This window comes from Carcharodon carcharias, chromosome 10 (assembly GCF_017639515.1).
Source record: "Carcharodon carcharias isolate sCarCar2 chromosome 10, sCarCar2.pri, whole genome shotgun sequence".
Classification (NCBI taxonomy): domain Eukaryota; kingdom Metazoa; phylum Chordata; class Chondrichthyes; order Lamniformes; family Lamnidae; genus Carcharodon; species Carcharodon carcharias.
The window spans coordinates 117,882,598-117,906,150 of NC_054476.1; the positions used below are offsets into that span (position 1 = coordinate 117,882,598).

Consider the following 23,553-nt stretch of genomic DNA (forward strand, 5'->3'; position numbering starts at 1 on the left):
ACTGTCACCATGAAATTGACTCTGTGCTGTTACTGGTACCAGTGCCACAGAAACCCCAAACTGAAAAAATGTTGCCAGGAATGTTTCAGGGCAATTCCGGTGGGGTGTGCATTGGCTGACAAAGATCTAATGCAGATGTGTCATGGATATGTCGTCAGCATGACATGTTATGGCCACCTTCTCCTGCAGGAGAGAGGGAAGAATATCAGTGAGTGTGTTGCCATGAGTTTGGATAATGTGCCTGTCATAACAGAATAGCTGGAGCTATGTGGAAGTAGCAAGAAGTAAGGTTGGTAGCATTGGTAAATATGTGAGTTTGGGGTAGCTAATTCATAATTGAAAGGGATTGCTGATGGCTGAGTGTTTTCTAGAGCAGTGTGAGTTTGGTGGTACAGTGAGGAGGAGCTATCATGTGAAGTAACCTGTGTGAGGTCATTGAACATCTTCTGGCACAAGGTACTCAAGCCAGGCTTCAAGAATTGACTTCCCTGGCTGCCTGTTCCCATTTCCTTCCAAAGGTGATCCTTTAGGACCTCCTGACACCCTATGGAAACATGGCAACTTTCTTCTTTTCCATCTGCAACACTAATGCATCCGGCACTGCATCTGAAAACCTGGGAACACTTTCTCTTGCTTGTTTCCCCACTTGCTTTGTTTTTTATTCTATCTAAGTCTTCCACAAGCAGCCTGCAGCAGCTTCTTTTGAATGAGTGCAGCTCTCTTTTTGAGAGGGGTGGGTTGCTTTTAAGAGGTCCAGGTAAGCTATGGGTCCTGCTAGCCAGGCACACTGCTAGGCCCCCTGCTGAGTCCATCAGCGGCACATTACACAACGGGCTGCATGTTGACATCATTTAAATGAGCAGGCAGTACAAAGTTCATCTTCTGCCTGTCTGAACAGAACCACAGGAGTGGCCTAATTGCGCATCACGATCCCTGCATGCAAAAACGGACCTTGTTTAACTTTTTCCCATTTCTGTTGTACCCCTATAGGCATTGTTTTTGCAAGATATGGCCAATGGTGGAGAGAGCAGAGGAAGTTTTCACTTTTGACACCGAGAAACTTTGGGCTCGGGAAGAAATCCCTGGAGTTGCAAATTATAGAAGAGGCTTGATTTTTAAACAAAGAATTTGAAGATGAAAATGGTGAGCAGATTCCAAGTTTATCCCTGTCTTCTCTCATTTTCAGATCAGTATAGCCGATTTTACTTTTCAGTGAGCCCTGTTGACAGAACAAAAATTGGCCCCCATTGCTCCTGATCGCCATTTCATTGAATTGTTCAATTAGACTCTCAACTGTTTTGAGATGGAATCATTTCAATTCAAACCACCCCCCCGTGTAATTTTCCAACATTCTTCCCATTGTCCAACAGAAAAGAAAGAAACTCAAGGGCGTCTGGACTTGGTGCCAGAGATGGTCGGCTAGACTCTTCAGTTCGGAGGGTCTGTAAAGGAGCTGCTGGCAACCTGCTAGCACATCTGGAAAATTTGTTCTTTTCCATCAAGGTACAGCATTACAGGTCTGGAGGCCACCATGCAGCTGTTTCTGATGGCAACCCAGAAACTAACAACAGCAAGTTACATTTATCTAGCTTCTCTAGCATTGTAAAATGTCCCAAAGTGCTTCATGGGAGTGTAGTCAGACAAAAACTAACACCTAGCCATTAAGGAGATAATAGAACAGGTGACCAAACCCTTGGTTGAAAAGGAATTTTTTTCTATGACAAGGGTAGAATTAAGAATGAGGCGCTGCTGAGGATTTGACAAGTTCAGATCAAAATTAAAATGCAGAAGCACACAGGTAATAATCTCTGGATTATTCCCCGAACCAAGTGCAAATTGGCATAGGTTCAAGCAGATTAGAAGGTTAAGTCAATGGCCGAAAAAGTGGCGTGGGAGGGAAGGGTTTCAATTCATGGGGTCCTGACTCCACTTAGATTATTCTGGGGCTAGTATTCTGGCAAATTGAAGAATAGGCTGATAGATAAGGCTTTGAACTAATAAAGGGGTCAAGGATGTAGGGAGATTATAAAAGAGCACATTCAAAAGCAATAAAAGAAATGTCAAGGCTGAAGAGTCGAACACCGATTTCAGCAAGAGAAAGCTGAGTGATGCAGGAAGAGACAGAGATCTTAACAAAGGCAATGGTGCATCAGTGACCAGGATGACATCAAGGAAAACTGGAAGAAATGTACAGGTGAAGGCACAATATTAGAATGAGTGAAGCATTTTTGACAAAATAGATGAATTAATAGCACAAGTAGAAATGAATACATTTGATCGAATAGCCATTATGGAGACATAGTTGCAAAATGACCAAGGTTGTGAATCAAATATTCCAATGCACTTGGTTTTCAGAAGAGATAGACAAAATGGTAAAAGGAGGAGGGGTAGCCATAATTGTAAAAGGTGGGATAAAGACAGTAGAAAGAAAGGGTGTTAGCTCAGAAAATCAGGATGCAGATTCAATTTGTGTGGAGCTGAAAAATAATTATGCACAGAATATAGAGCTGGGAGTTGGAGAAACAGAGAGTTCACATAGGTTTTAGTGCTTGAAGCTAGTTATAGAGGTAGGGAGGGTTGGGGCCATGGAAGGATTAGAACACTGCTAATATATTTACAGTTCACCTGTCGATGGTCTAGGAGCCAATGTAGGTCAACGAGCATAGGGATGAGGGGTGAATGGGACTTGGTGCGCATTAGGGTATGGGCAGCAGAGTCTTGGGTAAACTGAAATGAATGGATGGTGGATAAATGGAAGCCGATCAGGAGAATTTTTGAACAGATAGCTGGGAATCCTATCGCTCCATTAAGGGCGTTCTGCACTGACTAGAAACAAAGACCCTGGGTTACCCATAAAGGGGGAGCAGTGGCCCTGGATTTGAATAAGTCCGAATGGAGGGATTTAAATCTGAAATGAACACCTAGTCTTCAGCTGCTAACACCCTCACTAAAATCTGCTCAAGTAAAAGTTTCAAAATGTGTATTATTACTAGGATCATCTTGGAAAAATATTATAATTTATTATCTTTTATACAGGATTTCCTTTTGATCCACATTTCCTTAAAACCCATGCGACTTCGAATATGATCTGTTCAATTGTCTTTGGAGAACGTTTTGAATATAAAGATAAAAAATTCTTTGAATTTTTACACATACTCGAAAGCTTTGAACTGGAAGGTGCATTTTGGGGTCAGGTAAGACAGATTCATTGGGTAATTAATGAGTAGAAGTTGTGGGTTTTGAAGGGTTCTACACATCAGTGTCAATCTCAAATGATGCAAAGAAAAGGTTGGGTTACATTCTTCAATGGTACAAGGGAAAGATTTGATGAAACATCATCATGAACTGGAGCTAAGGTGATGAATGATCTGGCCTAGCTCTATAGAATTGCATGTGACCATGTTTCCGATTTTCTCTCCTGACTTTATTTCCACAGTTTTTCACCGACTCTCCAACCCCACCAACTCTTCTCTTGGACTTCTTGCTGCTTCCACAGATCCTGATCGTCTTTCATTACTTCAACGAAGTGACCGTTCTCCACATTTGACCATAAACGTATAATATGGATTTTCTTGGGTGACAGTTGGTTTTGCATATTGCTGGTTCCACTACATATCAATCAGAATTTCAGCCCTGGGCATCATTAGTGGTTGAATTGGAGCTAAACACATTGTAGATGATGATGTCCTTGAGGGAACTGGTGAGGATATAAGGAGAACAGTTGAAGCAATTGGATGCTCAGAAGGAAGTCTTCTTAATGATACAGCTTCATCAGTTAGCAAATACACAGTTGTAGACTTTACCATCATCATCTTTGTCTATGTCCTGTCCCACTGGCAGGGCAGACTGTTAATGGTATGCTAATTATATCATTAGGGTGCACAGGTGAAGGGCATTGTTTAATTAAACATCTTGAGCACATATAATAGAGGACACTTCCGCGATTGGTGGGCACCGCGGGGGCTGGGGTGCAGCATCATCCCCGAAAATTACATTTTGATTTAGTTTGTGAGTTTCCTTTCACATTTTAATTTTAGTTACAGTGCCCAACCAGGGGCTGTCACCCCTCATTGATTTTTAGTTTAATTTATTGATTTTGTTTCAAAAAGAGTCTATAATAGGGGACACTTCCGTGATTGGTAGGCATCGCAGGGGCTGGGGTGCATCATCACCCCCCGGAAATGATATTTTGATTTAATTTTGTAACTTTCCTTTCACATTTTTTGTTTTAGTTACAGTGCCCCACCAGTGGCTGATACCCTTGTGATTTGTTGATTTTTAGTTTCATTTGTTGATTTTGATTTTCAAAAGAGTCTATAATAGGGGACAGCTGGGACACTGGGTGTGAGAGGAGAGCTATGAGACTGTATAAAGTTAATAAACTTTCTTAGTAAAAAAAAACTCCGTGTCTTGGTTTCAACTTCACCAACTGGCTTGAATCCTGTTGGAGGTGGCAGCACACTGGTATACAGTTGGGAGACAACTGCTCTGGGAATCCTCAGCATTGACTTCAGACCTTATGATGTCTTCTGGCATTAAGTCAAACATGGGCAAGGAAAGCTCCTGTTGGTTACCACCTACTACCCCCACCCCTCAGCTGAGGAATCAGTACTCCATCATGCTGACCATGAATTGGAAGAACCACTGAGGGTGGCAAGAGCACACAATGTACTTTGGGTGGGGACTTCAATTTCCATCACCAAGGGTGGCTCGGTAGCACCACCACTGACCGAGCTGGCCAAGTCCTAAAGAGCATAGCTGCTAGACTAGGTCTGCAGCAGTTGGTGAGGGAAACAACAAGAGGGAAAAACCTGCTTGACCTAGTTCCCACCAATTTGCCTGTCACATATGCATCCGTCCATGGCAGTGTTGGTGGGAGTGATGACTGCACAGTCTTTTTGGAGACGAAGTCCCATAATCACAATGAGGATACCTTCCATCATGCGTGGCATTACCACCGTGCTAGGTGGTAATGTAAACAGAACTAGCAACTCAAAGCTGGGCATCAAAGAGATGCTGTCAGCCATCAACAACAACATAACTGTAAACAAGCAAAACCTGTAACCTCATGGTCCAGCATATCCCCCACTCTACCATTACCATCAAGCCAGGGGATCAACTCTGGTTTAATGAACAGTTTAGGAGAGCATGCCAGGAGCAGCACCAGGCATACCTAAACATGAGGTGTCAACTTGGTGAAGCTACAACACAGAACTACTTGCGTGACAAACAGTGGAAGCAGCAAATGATAGACAGAACTAAGCAATTCCACAACCAATGGATCAGGTCTAAGCTCTGAAGTCCTGCCACATCCAGTCAAGAATGGTGGTGGACAATTAAACAACTAAACTAAGGAGGAGGTTCCACAAATATCCCCTTCCTCAATGATGGAGGAGCCCAGCACATCAGTGTAAAAGACAAGGTTGATGCATTTGCAATAATCTTCAGCCAGAAGCGCCGAGTGGATAATTCACTTCAGCCTCTTCCTGAGGTCTCCAGCATCACAGATGCCAGTCTTCAGCCAATTCAATTCTCTCCACACTATTATCAAGAAATGGCTAAAGGCACTGGATACTGCAAAAGCTATGGGCACTGACAACATTCCAGCAATAGTACTGAAGACTTGTGCTCCAGAACTAGCAGTGCCCCTAGTCAAGTTGTTCCAGTACAGCTACAACATCGGCAACTACCCAACAATGTGGAAAATCGTCCAGGTATGTCCTATCCACAAATCTAACCAGGGCCATTACCGCCTCAAGAGTCTACTCTCGATCATCAGTAAATTTTTGGAAGGGGTCGTTGACAATGCTCTCAAGTGGCACTTACTCAGTAATAAACTGCTTACTGATGCTCAGTTTGGGTTCCATCAGGGCCACTCAGCTACTGACCTTGTTGCAGCTTTTCTCCTAGCATGGACAAAAGAGCTGAACTCCAGAGGTGAGGCGTGAGTGACTGCCCTTGATGTCAGGGCAGCATTTGATCAAATGTAGCATCAAAGAGCCCCAGGGAGAAAGTCAGTGGGAACCAGGAAGAAAACTCTCCACTGGTTGGAATCTAACCAGCTCAAAGGAAAATGGTTGTACTTGTTCGAGGTCAACCATCCCCATCTCAGGACATTGCCGCAGGAGTGCTTTAGGGTGGTGTCCTAGGCCCAACAATCTTCAGCAGCTTCATCAATAACCATCCCTCCATCAATAGTCAGAAGTGGGGATGTTTGCTGATGATTGTGCAATGATCACCATTCACATCTGAAGCAGTCCATGTCCATAAGCAGCAAGACCTGAACAATATTCAGGCTCGGGCTGATAAGTAACAAATAACGTTTGCACCACACAAATGTTAGGCAATGACCATCTCTAACAAGAGATAATCTAACCATCGCCCCTTGACATTCAATGGCATTACCATCGCTGAGCCCCCACTATCAACAACAAAAACAGAATTACCTGGAAAAACTCAGCAGGTCTGGCAGCATCGGCGGAGAAGAAAAGAGTTGACGTTTCGAATCCTCATGACCTTTCAACAGAACTAGGTGAATCCAAGGAGCGGGGTGAAATATAAGCTGATTTAAGGTGTGGTGGAGGGGGGTGGTTGTTGGGTGGGGGGAGAGAAGTGGAGGGGGGTGGTGTGGTTGTAGGGACAAGCAAGCAGTGATAGGAGCAGATCATCAAAAGATGTCACAGACAAAAGAACAAAAGAACACAGAGGTGTTGAAGTTGGTGATATTATCTAAACGAATGTGCTAATTAAGAATGGATGGTAGGGCACTCAAGGTATAGCTCTAGTGGGGGTGGGGGAAGCATAAAAGATTTAAAAATATTTAAAAATAATGGAAATAGGTGGGAAAAGAAAAATCTATATAAATTATTGGAAAAAACAAAAGGAAGGACGAAGAAACAGAAAGGGGGTGGGGATGGAAGAGGGAGCTCAAGACCTAAAGTTGTTGGGCTTCACTGGAACAGTGCAGCAGGTGCTGCTTCATGCTCTCGTCGGGACCTGGAAAATTTTATTAATTTTGCTTCCAATCTCCACCCCTCCATCATTTTCACGTGGTCCATTTCTGACACTTCCCTTCCCTTCCTTGACCTCTCTGTCTCAATCTCTGGTGATAGACTGTCCATCAATATCCATTACAGGCCTACCGATTCCCACAGCTACCTCGACTACAGCTCCTCACACCCCGCTTCCTGTAAGGACTCTATCCCATTCTCTCAGTTTCTTCGCCTCCGTCGCATCTGTTCCGATGATGCTACCTTCAAAAACAGTTCCTCTGACATGTCCTCCTTCTTCCTTAACTGAGGTTTTCAACCCACGGTCGTTGACAGGGCCCTCAACCATGTCCGGCACATCTCCCGCGCATCCGCCCTCACACCTTCTCCTCCCTTCCAGAAACATGATAGGGTCCCCCTTGTCCTCACTTATCACCCCACCAGTCTCCGCATTCAAAGGATCATCCTCTGCCATTTCCGCCAACTCCAGCGCCACCACCAAACACATCTTCCCTTCACCCCCCCGTCGGCATTCCGTAGGGATCGTTCCCTCCGGGACACCCTGGTCCATTCCTCCATCACCCCCTACTCCTCAACCCCCACCTATGGCATTTCCCCATACCCATGCAAAAGATGTAACACCTGCCCCTTCACTTCCTCTCTCCTCACCGTCCAAGGGCCCAAACATTCCTTTCAAGTGAAGCAGCATTTCACTTGCATTTCCCCCAACTTAGTCTACTGCATTCGTTGCTCCCAATGTGGTCTCCTCTACATTGGAGAGACCAAACATAAACTGGGCGACCGTTTTGCAGAACACCTGCGGTCTGTCCGCAAGAATGACCCAAACCTCCCTGTCGCTTGCCATTTTAACATTCCACCCTGCTCTCTTGCCCACATGTCAGTCCTTGGCTTGCTGCATTGTTCCAGTGAAGCCCAATGCAAACTGGAGGAACAGCACCTCATCTTCCGACTAGGCACTTTACAGCCTTCCGGACTGAATATTGAATTCAACAACTTTAGATCTTGAACTCCCTCCTCCATCCCCACCCCCTTTCTGTTTCTTCCCCCTTCCTTTTGTTTTTTCCAATAATTTATAAAAATTTTTCTTTTCCCACCTATTTCCATTATTTTTAAATATTTTTAAAACTTTTATGTTCCCCCCACCCCCACCAGAGCTATACCTTAAGTGCCCTAACATCCATTCTTAATTAGCACATTCGTTTAGATAATATCACCAACTTCAACACCTCTGTGTTCTTTTGTCTGTGACATCTTTTGATGATCTGCTACTATCACTGCTTGCTTGTCCCTACAACCAGCCCCCTCCTCCACTTCCCCCCCCAAGACACACACACACACACACACACACACACACACCTTAAACCAGCTTATATTTCATCCCTTTCCTCGGATTCACCTAGTTCTGTTGAAGGGTCATGAGGGCTCGAAATGTCAACTCTTTTCTTCTCCACCGATGCTGCCAGACCTGCTGAGTTTTTCCAGGTAATTCTGTTTTTGTTTTGGATTTCCAGCATCCGCAGTTTTTTGTTTTTATAAATGATTGCAGGACCCTGATGAGCCACCCTTGACGGCGGAGGACAAGTGCCCATCAGATGCACCTGCGTCACACCTCCTCTCTGCACCAGGCACCAACCCAGATACGAGCACTTCAATGGGCATTAGATCATCAGTTACAATGTCAGTGCATAGCAGTGAGAGCACAGTCTCATGAGGATCAGGTGGAGGCAGAGGGTGTCCAGGGCACCAGCAGTCAGAGGGTGGCTGGAAACCAGGACCATGCTCAGTCTGAGGCAGATGATGAGCCTCTGAAGTTGTCCTTTAGGCAGCAAATGCTGGATGCCCAGTGGGAAGAGGGGGAGGATCTGGCAGAGATTTCTGAGGGTTTGTGTACCAGGGTCTATTCATGGAGGAGTCCATACGGAGCATGAGCACTTTGCTGACCCTCAGCACCAAGCGCACAGCCTCCTCCATTGAGAGAGTGGCGACTCTCATGGAGAGGCAGCTCCAGGAACAGAACCTGGGGTTCCTGGGATTGAGCTCGGACCTGCAAGCCTCACACAGGCAATGACCTCAGGAGGTCACTGCCAGTATGAGAGATGAATGAGGCAACTGGTATCTCTGCTAGGTACCCATCCAGCAATGGTGAGCAGGGAGGTCCTGACCATCCTCAGGTTGGTGCATGAGCTGTTTTTTGTCTCTGCGGGCTCTTCTCAGGTTGCTCTGGATGACAGCAGCAGCTCCTGCATCCCTCTGCCTGTGACTGTGGTATCTGATGAGGCTGTGATGACTGAGGAGTGCCCAGACGTAGCACTGGAAGCTTCTTCCCAGGCAGGGCCTACACCGGCTCCACTGGCCATGAGGTGACCGGCAAGGTCATCAAGGCCAACAGGACAGCAGAGTCAGCAGGCTGCCTTGAATGCCACTGCCAGCGAGAGGGTTGGTGGAGGGTCATCAAGACATAGCACTCATAAATGTATTTTTAAGGCACCATGAGCACAAGAGGGACTATTCATGGGTGATCTTCTGTTCTGCCATGCTTTGTTAATTCGTTTACTGGTGTGAACATTAAGACCTTATACTGTTATGTTCATTTTCTGTGAGTGCCAACATTACATCAATTTTGCTTTAGTGTTAATGGCCTGAATATTCTTCACTTGTTTTGTAGGTTTGGGGCATGCCAGTATCTCATGCTGGATGTGAGTGGCTCTAAATTTTATTGCACAGGTATTGAGTGGACTTTGGGTTTAATGGAATGGGTCATTGCAAGCATCTGGTAAGGAGACGGCAGCCCTGGCATGAGGTGGAAGCAGAGCCTTGGCAGCTGAGCTGAAGGAACATTGAATCAAGGCTTCCCTGGTGGCCCTGCCTCCCTGAAGGTTCCAGAGTTCTGCCTCCACGTCCTCACCAAGTTCTTCCATGGGCTCCTTTTCTGATCCACCACTGGATTCATCAACTGTGGCCTGTGGCGCTGCCTCAAGATCCTCATCCTCCAGTGGGTCCCCCCTTGCCAGAGCCAGATTGTGGAAAGTCAACATGCAACCACTATCAGTGACACCTGCTCTGGGAGGTATTGTAGTGTTCCCCCTGAATGATCCGGGCATCTGAATCTCATCTTCAGCAGACCTATTGTCCTCTCTATCACCATCCTTGTGGAGACATGACTCCTATTGTACCTCTTCTCTGTTTCTATTTTTGGGTGCCAGAGAGGCATCATAAGCCACCTTTTCAATGGATAGACCTTGTCACCCATCAGCCATTCATTCAGTCAGGCTGGAGCCATGAACGGCCATGGCACCTGGGAGTGTTGGAGGAAGAATGCATCATGGGTGCTGCCAGGGTACCTCGCACAGACTTGCAGAATCTGCGTCTTTTGGTCACAAACTATCTGCACGTCCATGGGGTGGAATCCTTTCCTGTTAACAAAGGCACCCGGCTGACCCATTGGCACTTTGATGGCCACATGTGTGCAATCAATGGCACTCTGGGTACAGGGGAACACAGCAATCACAGTGAAGCCTCTGTCTTGCTCAGCCTGGCTGACTTTGTCCATCCAGAAATTAATAAATGTCATTACCCACCTGAACAGAGCATCAGTCACCAGCTTCATGCAACTATGGACAGCTGATTGGAAGACTCCACACAGATCCCCCACTGACCCCTGGAAAGAGCCTGAGGTATAGAAGTTGAGGGCCATTGTGACCTTCAGAGCCACTGGCATGGGATATCCACCCACACAGTTGGAGATGATCTCTGGCCCAATCATCTGACATATGGAGGTCACTGTCTCCCTGGAGAGACAGAGCCTCCTTTGGCATTGCACCTCGGACATATTGAGGTAGCTGCATCGCTGCCTCTAAACCCTGGCAGCAGGATAGTGGTGTCTTCTGCGACCACTTCCACCTTGGATTCCCTGCTGGCCCTGCACCCTCTGTGCCTGCGCCTCTCCTCCCACAGGCCGCCCCTTGGATGCTGCCTCCAGACACTTGGCCTCCTCACCCTTCTGCCCCTCTCTTCCTCCTCAGAGAAACTGCCACCAGTGGAGTACACAATCCCCATTACCAGAGAAACAAAAGGCTGTCTGGTGACTGGAAGGGTCCACATGGTATAAATTCTCCAGGGATTCTTGGAAAGACCAATGAGTCCTGAAATGAAGGCTAGCAATGCAAAGACTGAAGCTCAAAACGTAGATAAAGCTGTCAAGTTTGACTAAGCTCTGGACCCTTTCTATCCTGCCCTTTGATTTCAATTCGTTAAAAATGGGCTGCCCACTTCCCCGTGCAATGAGAGTGAAATCGCACTGGCAACATAAAATTGTGGACAATTTTTAATGGCCATATCTGGCCCTTTAATTGTCAGCGGGCATGGCTCAGGCTCCCGTGCGTGCCCTCCAGCCTCAATATTACTTGCATGCATGATGATGTCGAAATGCACGCCTGACATAATTTCTCACAATTTTACTTGCGTTCGGATTGGGTGCGCATTCGACCTTGGAACGTAAAATTCAGGACGGTGTCAAATTTTATTGGAAAACACTTCTGTGAAAAACCTCGAGAAGTTTTACTTTGTTGAAGGTGCTGTATTATCAAGCTGTAGTTGTTGTTTGGGGGCTAACAGTGTGTGGGTGTATTGATGCGTTCTTTACCTTTACTCCTTTCTACAAATCAGATAGGGAAGGATTTCCACACAAATTATCAAGTTTCTATGGATTCAAAGCAAAAATAGCAATTCCAAAACACAAATGATACATGACCATGATGCAAAACTGGTTTGACTACTGAGCTGGCTGCATAAAAAGTCAAATGCTGAAGCCAAGAACATTCATTTAACCTGGAGCCTGTTGCTTTAAATTATTTACAATACAGAGGCCGAACCCAGCGATAGGGGAAGAATTTTAACTCGCGTTCCTCCAGTTTCTGCCTGAGAAACATTTGACAAGAAGTTGAAAATCATGAGGTAGCAGCAGCTTGGCTACTCTATTGATGCTATGTTCAGGAGCATCTGTAAATGGGCAAGCAGTGTCTCCTGTTCCACTTGAAATAGGTGTAATGCTGCTTAAGTTGCAAATCAGGGTCTTACATTGCATATAGAACCTGAGCACAAAATGATTTTTCCAAATGAGAGCCTTGGTCATTGTGGGGGAAAATGCCACCTGAGTAAGAGAATAAGTTGAGTTCATTGCTAAAGGGGACCATGATAGTTGGGTTTATCTGGTAGTGGACTCTGATTGATTAGTTGAAGACGACCATTATGAGGTTTACCCACAGATGTCAGAACTTGAGACAAGTCCACCTTCTAAAACAATGGCAAGGTGTGACATTGGTACAGATCCTCCTGAAGACAACGAGATGGGGGGACCAGCCGATGGGATCTGGAGGGTGCGTCTTGTGGCATTATCACCTGGCAGCTCTGTGATAGTCCTCCTGACCCTCCTTCCCATTTTGCTCCTTATGACAAAAAACCATGGAGGGAGGGGAACAAAGGTTCATGTGTTCTGGAGCTAGCTCCCATCTCTGTGGCCTTCAAAGACTCTTGCACCTGTGGCTCACCACAAGCAGACCACAGTGCTTCCTTCATCTCCAAATTTCATCTCTGGTACCAATGGATGCAGAACAATGGGGAAATGATGCAAAGGCTGTGAAGAGGGAAAGCCCTGCACTACGCCTTCTACCAAGTTGTGGCTGACTTCTCTGTGCTCTTGACAATGACAGGAAGCTGTATGGCAGGGCTGCCATTGCACCAGTATCTCACTGTGCATGTTCATCAGCATTCTCCTGTATGCTGTCCCATCAACATTCTCATCTGAGATCACCAACCAGTGAGCTGACAAGTGAACCATCCTTTCCAGCTGGCCTGACTGCAGCCCACTCATGCCCAGATGATTCACCAGGTACTGACTGTTATTCTACATTTGCCTCCAAGGTATGTGCAGTGCCAGGATCTGAGCTGGGGCCTCATGGGGCCTCTTCATTATTGCTTTGCTGTTGATTTCTCTCTTCACCTCTGGGCTGTTCTGCCTGAGTTCTTGGGTGTCTGAAAGTTTGAACTCAGAGAGGAAAGGTCGGCGTGAGATAAGTGGGGGTGGAGGTGGGGGGAGAGTAGCAGGGATCCGGTGGGGGAGAGTGAGGTGAGAAGCAAGTGGTCCATGTCACACCATCGGCAGCTTGCTCATAATGCCAGATACCAGGATGATGGTGTTCTGGAAGTTGAGAAGGGGCATTGGAACTTACCATCATCCTCAACGTTCTCAGCTATGATGGATGCTACTGGCTCAGTCGCAGCTGGCCCCATGATGCTGAGAGCCATCTCCTCCATGGGGCTCAGGAGATGCAGGCATTCTTGTCCCCCACAGCTTCTGCTTTGCTCTGTTTTGTTATGTGCCACTTGTACTATGAGAGAGCAGAATGTAGCACTACGTTTGAGTGTGAGGCTGGCTTTGATAGTGTCTGAGGTTGAGTTAGGTATGAGTCCTAAATGCCACAGAATGCCTCTGGGTGAGTGATCAGCATGTGGTGCATGTGATGGGGAGGAGATACCATTGTGAAGATTCTTCCATTCACCTTAACCAACTGTATAAGATCATTAGACCCCTTGTGGCAGTGTTGCCTGGCCACTGGGTCCAGGCTCCATCAACTTACCTTGCTGGTCACTCTCTTCTGACCATGTTCCTTGAGGGTCTCCATGGCACCTCTCCTCTGCCCACGTCTAGCACCAATGCCTCCAGTACTGTGTCCATCACCCTGGAACCTTCAATGTGCCCTGGTGTTCCATTTTTCATGTTTTAAATTACAGCAACATTATTCAGTGCAGGTTCCCTTTAAGAGGGACAGACTGCCTTTAAGAAGAGCCAGCTGGCTGCACCATGTGCTTTCGCCTCCTGCTGAGCGCAGAGGCAGCTGGCAATACAAAGAGGAAGCAAGCAGCAAGGAAGACACTTGACCAATTGATAGAGGTAATGGTAGGCAGACATGAGTAAACGCATTCATGGGCCACTTGCTTCACACCCTACCACCCTAATTCCTTCACACCAACCTTCCTCCTCTGAGTTCATGCTTTCAGACACCCAAGAACTGCCACCTGCCCAGGCAGAATAGCCCAAGGATGAAGAGAGAAATCAACAGCAAAGCAATAACAAAGAGGTCCTGTCACTTGATCTGACACTCACAGCCACCAGCTCAGATATTGACACCCATTGAATGAGTTAGCTGAGGAAGACTATGCTATTTTTTGACGACTCAGCAGAGAGGAGGTCTTGCAGCAGAGAGAAGGTCTTGTGGTGCTGTGGTAGCTTCCCAATCTCTAGGCTAGAAGCTCCAGGTTCTTGAACCATTTCAAGACTTTATAACCATGGAATGTGCATTAATAACTGGCCAAACAAGTTGTTTATTAGCCTGTGAATCCTTCCAATACACCTGATGGCACATGGTGAGTGGGAGAGTTTCCTGGTCATCCATACTGCAGAAGGCAATGGAAAACCATGGCAGTACTTTGCCAAGCATAATCATGGACCTATTCAATGGAAGTCCATGGTCGCCAACGCCCTCTTAGGGCACGGTACCTGAAGGATGAGGAGATGGAGTTTCAGCAGTAGGTTTCCCCACTTTACTTTATTCCGGTGTTTGTTCTAGAAACCCCAAAAGTGGGCAAAGTGCTGAAGGGAAATCTCACCCACAATCTTTAAAATAGTCAGAAATACTTTCTGAGATTGGAAACTATAGAACTCTCAGTTTGACAACCTTGGGAATTATAGTAATACTAGAGATATATTGGAATCTATTCTGAGGCAGTAATTCAAGATCATCGAGGAAAATTTTCTCTTCTTGGTAATTCTAATGGAGAAAAAGATGTTCCCAATTTTATATTTACTTCTACTTTTCCACTGAAGTAAAACCAAACCAAGGGTTCTGAAGGGAATGTGTTTGTAAAGAAACTCACTGGAGCACATTGAGGATTAACAGAAATAGTGACTGACAGCGTTGATAATATTGACGATTATTTTTAAGATATAAGTTTAGATTTAGGCTTGCATTGTAAATATAATGGGATGAATTTCTGCATTCACTATTTTCAACAAAATCAGAAACATATTGTAAAATAATGTATATAATTTTCAAACCCTATGTTCTTTTTTGCAGCTGTTGAATACGTTTCCCTTTATTCATCACTTCCCGGGTCCACACAATAAGATATTTGAAAATCAAGAGAAAACCATTCACTTTGAACAGGAAGTAGTCACAGATCATGAAAAATTATGGGACCCAAATGAGCTGAGGGACTTCATTGATGCTTTCTTAGCAGAGCAGGAGAAGGTATGTGATGGAAACTGCAGCATATTCCAGACAGTGTTGTGTGGATACGTTTTAAATTCACTTTCTGTAACACAATGTAATGGATGTTGCCTTCTGAGCAGAGAAGGAAAAAGTAGTTGAAGCATATTTGAGGCAAGATTTTTTTATATTTGATGTTCAGCCTCCCTTTCCCAATTTCGAAGATATTTTCTGAACCCATTATGACAGCCAGTTCTCATTCTATACCCTATTTTCATGGACCACTGATGTGATGCTGTGAAGCAGGAGAGCTGGCAGGCACTATGATGGGGAGGTGTTGAGGGGCCAGCCCAATGTCTTCCTGTCACCATGATGGTTTGTCGCCTGGAACCTTTGTAGCGTATTGAGCCACTTATTTGCACCCGCGATCATTTGTCAGAAGGCCTCGCCATTGCATGGGGATGAGGATGCCATGTAAATCCCGATATCCGAGTGGACTTTCCATAATGGGTAATCAATTGCCCATGGAGGGGTCTGCCACATCAATGGCTATCCACGAGCACAAGATGCCTTTGATGCCCCATGAAACTCCCCTCTACCCCTCTGCAACTGGTGGGCCTTCTTGCCTTGCCCAGCAGTTCAAAAATCACCTTCCTGCTCTTTGAGTGCACCTTGGCATTGAGGTGCCCTCTCCCCGATAATGCAGCCTCAGGTGTGTCCAGCCCACTAGTCCACTGATTGGCTAGCAGCAGTAGGGGGTGGGCCTCAACTGGATGGTGGCCCCAGGGGCAACCTTTGATTGGCCACTGATGGAAAATGCCAGTCCAGTCCAGGGAGCAGGCTTGGCTCCCACTTTCAGCCCTCGGTAACAGGATTTGACTCCTAGTGGGAAAATTCAGCCCCTAATCTCTGCCTATTAGTGTTCTTGAACTAGCTATTGGAAGTTGGTGTTTAGCTGCTTGTGCCTTGTAGATGGTGAGCAGGTTTTGGGGAGTCAAGAGGTAAGTTACTTGCTGCAGAGTTCCCAGCCTCCGGCCTGCTCTTATAGCCACAACATTTATATAGCTGGTCCAATTAAGTTTCTGATCAATGGTGACCCTTAGGATGTTGATGGTGGGTGATTCAGTGATGGTATAGGTAGAGTACTTCAAATCCGGCCACCTGAAAACCAGGAGTGTCTGAAAACTGAACATTTTTTTTCCTGTGCTCCAAGTGGCTTAGCGAACCTTGGCTCCACCCGACCCAGTCTGGCAAATAGATCCTTCAGGACACAGCCATCTTGGTCAGTAGTGGTGTTACTGAGCTACTCTTGCTGATGGACATTGAAGTCCCCCACTTAGAGTATATTCTGTGGCTTTGCTACGCACAGTGGTGTTCAACATGGAGTACTAATTCATTAGCTGAGGAAGGGCAATAGATGATAATCAGCAGGAGACTTCCGTCCCCATGTTTGATCTGATGTCATGAGACTTCATGGGGTCCAGGCTCAATGTTGAGAACTCCTAGGCCACTCCTTCCCATCTGTTACCACCTCTGGTGGGTCTGCGCTGCCCTTGGGACAGGACATAACCAGGTGCGGTGATGGAGGAGCCTGGGGCATTTGTTGTAAGGTATGATATGGTGAGTTAACTATGGCAAATGTTGTTTGACTAGACTTTGGAGCAGTTCTCCCAATTTTGGAATAAGTCCCCAAATGTTAGTGAGGAGAGCTTTGGAGGATAGATTGAGTAGGATGTGCCTTACTCATTTCCATTGCCAAGATCAATACCCAGTAGTCTATCCACCTTTCATTGCTGCCATCACGAAAGGTAGGCAAAGGTAAAGCTTTTGCCCCTGTTAGTCTGTTGATCTGAAAATAATATATCCCAGAAATAATGGGCAGACTTTAATGAAACTTGGTACAAGATAAGGTATGGCCCAAGGAAGAACTGATTTTTGGTGAAGATGCAGATCTGGATCCTGGAATTTTTTAATAAATTAACATTGGGAAAAAGGACGAATTGACTTATTTTTAAAAGTGCTGTGAGTTTGTAACAACTATGGTTTTATTTAGTGTGTAATGTACCTTTAAGAGTAATACTAGTTAAGGAAGATCACATGATCTGTAGTAACAATTAGGAGAGTAATGCGGGCCACCTTAGCAGTCAGTGTAGAGATCGAGTTGGAGTTGAAAGCAGACGTGTAGTTGATGACGAGTATATTGTAAATAAACTTAATGGGCAGAATTTAGCCCTTGTCAGGCAGGCTCGGAGGGGGCGGATGGGGGCAGTCGGAAAGCCAATCGCTGCCTGCAGTCGAGGGAGGACAGTGGTTTCACGCTGGCCGGCCAGTTAAGTCCTGCCCAGCGTGAGATGCAAATGGCAGCGCTCAGTGATCAGTGCTGCCTTTGCAAGCGGGGCGGTGGGGGAAGTGCAAGTGGGGTGAGCACGAATTTTACACATGCGTGTGAGTGCACACTTGAGAATCTCCCTGAGGCACAGAGCTGCCTCAGGGAGATGAAGAACTTTAAAAATAAAATTAGAAAAATGTTATAAAGCATGTCCAATATGTGACTCTGTCACATGAGCAGGGACATGTTGTAAGTGAAAGTTGAAAAAAATTATTTCACTTTTATTTGATGTTGGAAATCTCATCCCGCCCATGGATGAAGTTTCCAAGAAAGTGCATAGGCCACCTAGACTTTTTGCCTGTCCACCAACCATAAGGTTGGGCAGGGAGCAGAATATTCTATTTAATTGATCATTTAATGGTCTTAATAGGCCTTTTAAGTGTCAGCAGGCACACTGCCGACTCCGGTGCCCGCCCGCCGACCGAAATACCACATAACTGCACTTTGACGTTGGGACCCTCGCCCAACGTCAACACACGCCAATTTATGCTCGAGCAGGTCGGGCATGCACCCACCCACCAAGGTAAAAACTTTGCCCAATATTTGAAGTGCCTGCAGATCAATTCGATCATTAACAGTATAACTCAGACACCCTACAACAGGGTGGTTGTTTTATTCAGAATGTTGCTGTTTGTTTTAGAATGTTGTGGATTGTCTCAGTTGTTGTGGTGTTGGAATTTATCACAGCTGTCAAAATGTGAGCAAGTTTTCAGAGCAGATTGTTAGATGTGGATTGGCTGAATCCACCTCTTAAATAATAAGATTTCTTTTTTCAGCTTTGTAGTTCCAGAGCAGGCTCCCATGACATTACTCATGGTCTGCAGGGAGCAGGTAGATGTGAAAATGAAAAGAGGCTTCTTGGTGCATCGTTGCCAATCTGTAAACATTTCTGGGTCTGAGCTGGAAACACATATCTAAGTGTTCAGGAAACTAAGGTGCCAGCAGTGGCCTTTATCGCATGGGGTGTAGTTTGAATGCCATCTGTCCATGACAGGAGAAACAAGCTTCTGGGATGGTGGATTATCGTCCTCAACCCAGAAGGATTAATAACCTGCTCTCTAAATACAAGTATTGGGCTCCACCTTATTGTTCTGATGGCTGATTACAAATATATTCTTGGCTAATGTGTCTCATTAGTTAAATACCTTATAGGGAACAATGATCATTCCAAACCTTTCCTCCGCCATGTTTGATGAGAACATTTGGTCGACTCCACATCAATTTAATCTGGGTCGCTTCCTTAACTCGGAGGGGAGGTTTGTGAAATCTAAAGCCTTCATCCCATTCTTTGCAGGTAATGTAAAATTCAAGGAATCATTAAATGTACTAAAATATACAGCTGTGGATTAATAATGGATGCCCAGCCACATCTCTCTGTTGGGTTAGGGGTCTTGGTCCCTTCCATGACCTCAAAGAGGGTGTGTAACATTCCACAAATTACAACCTAATTTAAAGCCAGCTCTCAAAGCCCCTGTTGTCAACCCAGTTTCCAAAGAGTTAATTTTACATCATCCAAGTGCCATGCCAAGCGGTGTAAGCGATCATGGTCTTCCAAATTTTCTAATCTTAACAACAGTGGAAGACATTTTTGTTCTGATTAAGGCTGTCATTGATGTTGTCCAGGTGTTTCTTTCGTTGTCGGCCACTTGCACTCCTTCCATTGATCCTTCTGGTGGTGATTAGGCACTTTTACCCTACTATAAAGATAACATGTACAAAGAACGCCACTTGTCCTCTTTTGATATTTTTTAAAGGATTCTCTCTTTCTTTGGCCTCTTTCAGTACTTCTTCATTAGTTGCCTTCACCAACCAGCTTACCGTTTGGATTCTTCTTAAGCACCATATTTCGAAGCTGTTGATTTTCTTTTTTTCCATATTCTCAATGCTCCAAACTTCACATCCAGAATTCATTACTGACCAGGCAGAATATTTTAATACACAGATTCTTGTTTCAAGATTCAAGCTGACATTTCTTAGGATGTTGCCTAATTCTGAAAAAACACTTTTGACTTGTCCAATCCTTTTCAGATTTCAGTACTGCTTTTGGTGTCGGATATTACTGTACTTCCTATATAGTTGAGTTGATTGACATGCTTCCATTTATTGTGATGTTACATACTGGAATGTCCTTTCTCTTTGTCATTACCATAGTGTACATTTTCTTGCAGTTGAGTGTGAGCTCATATCTTTCACTTTTCTTTACAATTGTAGTGATTAATTTTTGCAAGTCTTCTTCATTTGTTGCTATAAGTATGGTGTCGTCAGCATAGTGGTTAGTGTTGATTATTCTCCCTCCTATCTTCATACCATCCATCCCTTCAATTCTTCTAAGAATGTATTCACCATATAGGGAGAAACATTCTGGTGAGAAAATGCAGCCTAGTTTAACTCCTCTTTTGATTGATTTCCAATCACCATGTTCATTCTCATAGCTGATCATCGCTATCTGATTCCAGTAAATATTCCAAATGATTCAAAGATCTTTCCCATCGATGTTGGTGCCTTTCAGCATACTCATGAGATGATTGTGTTGGACTATTACCAAATTCGCTAGTATAATCAATAAAACATCAGTAGAGGTCATTTTGCATTTGAATGGCTCTTTCTGACAAGGTTTTCAAAAGATAGATTGCATTTTGTGTTCATTGATCTTCTACAAAGCCACATTGAGTGTCTGGAATCTCTAATTTAATTGTCTCTCTCACTCTGGCCTTTAGGGTTCTGAGGATGCAAGTGGTGAGGATGACATCAAGAGTCTACAGAGGGATATAAACAGGTTAAGTGAATGGACAAAAATAGGCAGATGGAATATAATGTGGGAAAATGTGAGGTTATGCTCTTTGGCTAGAAGAATAGAGGAACTGAATATTATTTAAATGGAGAAGGACTGCAAAAAGCTGCAGCACAGAGGTATTTGGGGATTCTTGTGCATGAATCACAAAAAGCTAGCATACAACAACAGTGGGTTCAGCAGGTAATAGGGAAGGCAAATGGAATTTTGGCCTTTATTTCAAAGGGAATGGGGTATAAAAATAGGTTAGTCTTGCTAAAACTATACAAGGCACTAGTTAGACCACACCTAGAATACTGTGAACAATTTTGGCCCCCTTATCTAAGGAAAGACATACTGGCATTGGAGGCAGTCCAGAGAAGGTTCACTAGGTCGATCCCATGTATGAAGGGATTTTCTTATGAGGAGAGGTTGAGTAGGTTGGACCTGTACTCATTGGCATTTAGAAGAATGAAAGGCAACCTTATTGAAACATATAAGATCCTTAGGTAGCATGGTAGGATAGATGTTGAGATGTTTTTCCCCTTTTTGGAGAGTCTAAGACCAGAGGGCATGATCTCAGAGTAAGGTGTCACCCATTTAAGACAGAGATGAGGAGGAATTTCTTCTCTTAGAGGATAGTGAATCTGTGGAATTCTCTACCACAGAGGGCTGTAGAGGCTGGGTCATTAAGTATATTCAAAGCTGAGATAGACAGATTTTTAATCAGTAAGGTAATCAAGGATAATGGGGAAAAGGCAGGAAAGTGGAGTTGAGGATTATCAGATCAGCCATGATCTCATTGAATGGTAGAGCAGACTCAATGGCCCAAATGGCCTACTTCTGCTCCTATGTCTTATGGCCTTTACTACATGACTTATTAGGCTGCTTGTTCGATATATCCCACATTCTATTGCACCAGGTTTCTTTAGCATCATGATTAAAACAGATTTACCTTCAAGGATAATGCCAGTGTTGTAGACCTCATTGGTGATAATAGTCAGCTTTTCAATTCCTAGTTCTCCTGTTGTTTCAATAATCTCTTTTGTTATCCAATCCTTGTGCTTTCCCATATTTCATTTTCTTTAGTGTAGGTTCCACTTCTTGCAAAAGTTTTGAGCCAGTGACTTCAATTTTGTTTGGTGGTCAAAACTGATTAGTTAATTTTGATTGAATAAAATGAAAACATTTGCTTAACTTTAAAACCATTGAAAGTGATTCTGAGAGAGATTGTAAAATAGTGAATGTGACTCCATCATTAAAGAAAGGAGGGAGATAGAAGCAGGAAACTACAGGTCAGTTAGCCTAACATCTGTCCTCGGGAAAATGCTGGAATATGTATTTAAGGAGGTTATAGTGGGGCAATTAGAAAATCTCAATACAATCAGGCAGCACGAACATGGATTTGCGAAAGGGAAATCATGTTTGGTTAAATTATTGGAATTCTTTGAGGAAGGAGCAGGCAAAGTGGATAAAGGAGAACCTGTGGATGTGCTGTACTTAGATTTCCAGAATGCATTTGACAAGGTGTTGCATCAAAGAGTACTATGCAAATTGAGAGTGCATGGTTTAGGGAGTAACATGTACATATCGACAGAGGATGGGTTATCTAATAGGAAGCAAAGAGTAGACATAAATGGTTCATTTTCAGGTTGGCAAGATCTGACAAGCGGAGTACCACAGGGAGCACTGGGCCTCAATTATTTACAATTTATATCAATGAATTGGATGAAGGGACCAAATAAACGGTTGTTAAATTTGCTGATGACACAAAGGTAGGTGGGAAAATAAATTGTGAAAAGGACTTAAGGAGCTTGCAAAGGGGTATAGATAGATTAAGTGAGTGGGCAAACATTTGACAGATGGAATATAATGTGCGAAAATGTCAACTTGTCCACTTTGACAGAAAATAATAGAAAAGCAGCATATTGTTTAAATGGAGAGAGATTACAGAACTCTGAGATACAGAGGGATCACTGGGGTACATGAATCAGGAAAAAATATTATGCAGGTACTTGTCAGTGGCAAGGAAGACAAATGGAATGTTGTTGTTTGATGCAGGGGAAATGAAATGTAAAAGTAAGGATCTATTGCTACAGTTGTACAGGGTGTTAGTGAGACCACATCTAGAGTACTGTGTACAGTTTTGGTGCTTTTATTTACGAAAGGATATAAATGCATTAGAAACAGTTCAGAGAAGGTTCACTCGACTGATATCTGGGATGGGCAAGGTGGGAGTTATCTTATGAGGAAACATTGGTCAGGCTGGGCCAGTATCCATCCATTGGAGTGTAGAAGAATGAGAAGTGATCTTATTGAAACATATAAGATCCTAAGTGGGCATGACAGGGAGGATACTGAAAGGATGTTTCCCCAAGTGGGAGAAACGGGAACCAGGGTCTCCCATTTAAGATTGAGATGAGGAGAAACTTTTACTCACAGAGGGTCATGAGTCTTTGGAACTCTTTCCCAGAGAGCAGTAGAGGCAGGGTCATTGAATATTTTTAAGGCAGAGATGGATTCTTGACTAACAAGGTCACAGGGGGTAGGCGGGAATGTGGAGTTGAGGCCACAATCAGATCAGCCATGATCTTATTGAATGACTGAGCAGGCTATCAGGGCCAAATGGCCTACTCCTGTTTTTAATTCATACATTAGATGCTGTGAAATGCTGCCAGAGTGACATTGTGTATTTAAGACCATGAGGGAAACAGTTGCTGTTCAATCAGTGTGATTCTGCACTGACCTTCCGGCCTCTCTCCTGCTGACTCTAACTCCTGTTGCTCCTACCCCGGCAGGTCGCCGTGTCTGCCTGGGGGAACAGCTGACAAAGACCGAACTCTTCCTGTTCTTCACATCCATGCTCCAGCATTTCACATTCCATCTCCCAGAAAATGAGCAAAGACCAAGCTACACAGAAGCCAAATATGGAATTACCCTTAGTCCGCTCCCTTATTAACTGTGTGTTAAACACAAGTAAGGTATATGGAGGATGTTCAGGAGCGGTGAGGAAAGATGTACCTTCTTCAATTTGAAACTGATTCACTCACTGATTGTTGCTCTGTCCTCTTATGTATGAAATTCTAACAGATGTATCTCGTTATGGAGTGTACCTTTCAC

General features: G+C 44.5%; 1 pseudogene; it reads left to right on the top strand.

Annotated features, from left to right (window-relative positions):
* The first annotated feature begins 9 nt into the window (after positions 1-9).
* LOC121282865 lies at positions 10-23,392 on the top strand (annotated as a pseudogene).
* The last annotated feature ends 161 nt before the right edge of the window (positions 23,393-23,553 follow it).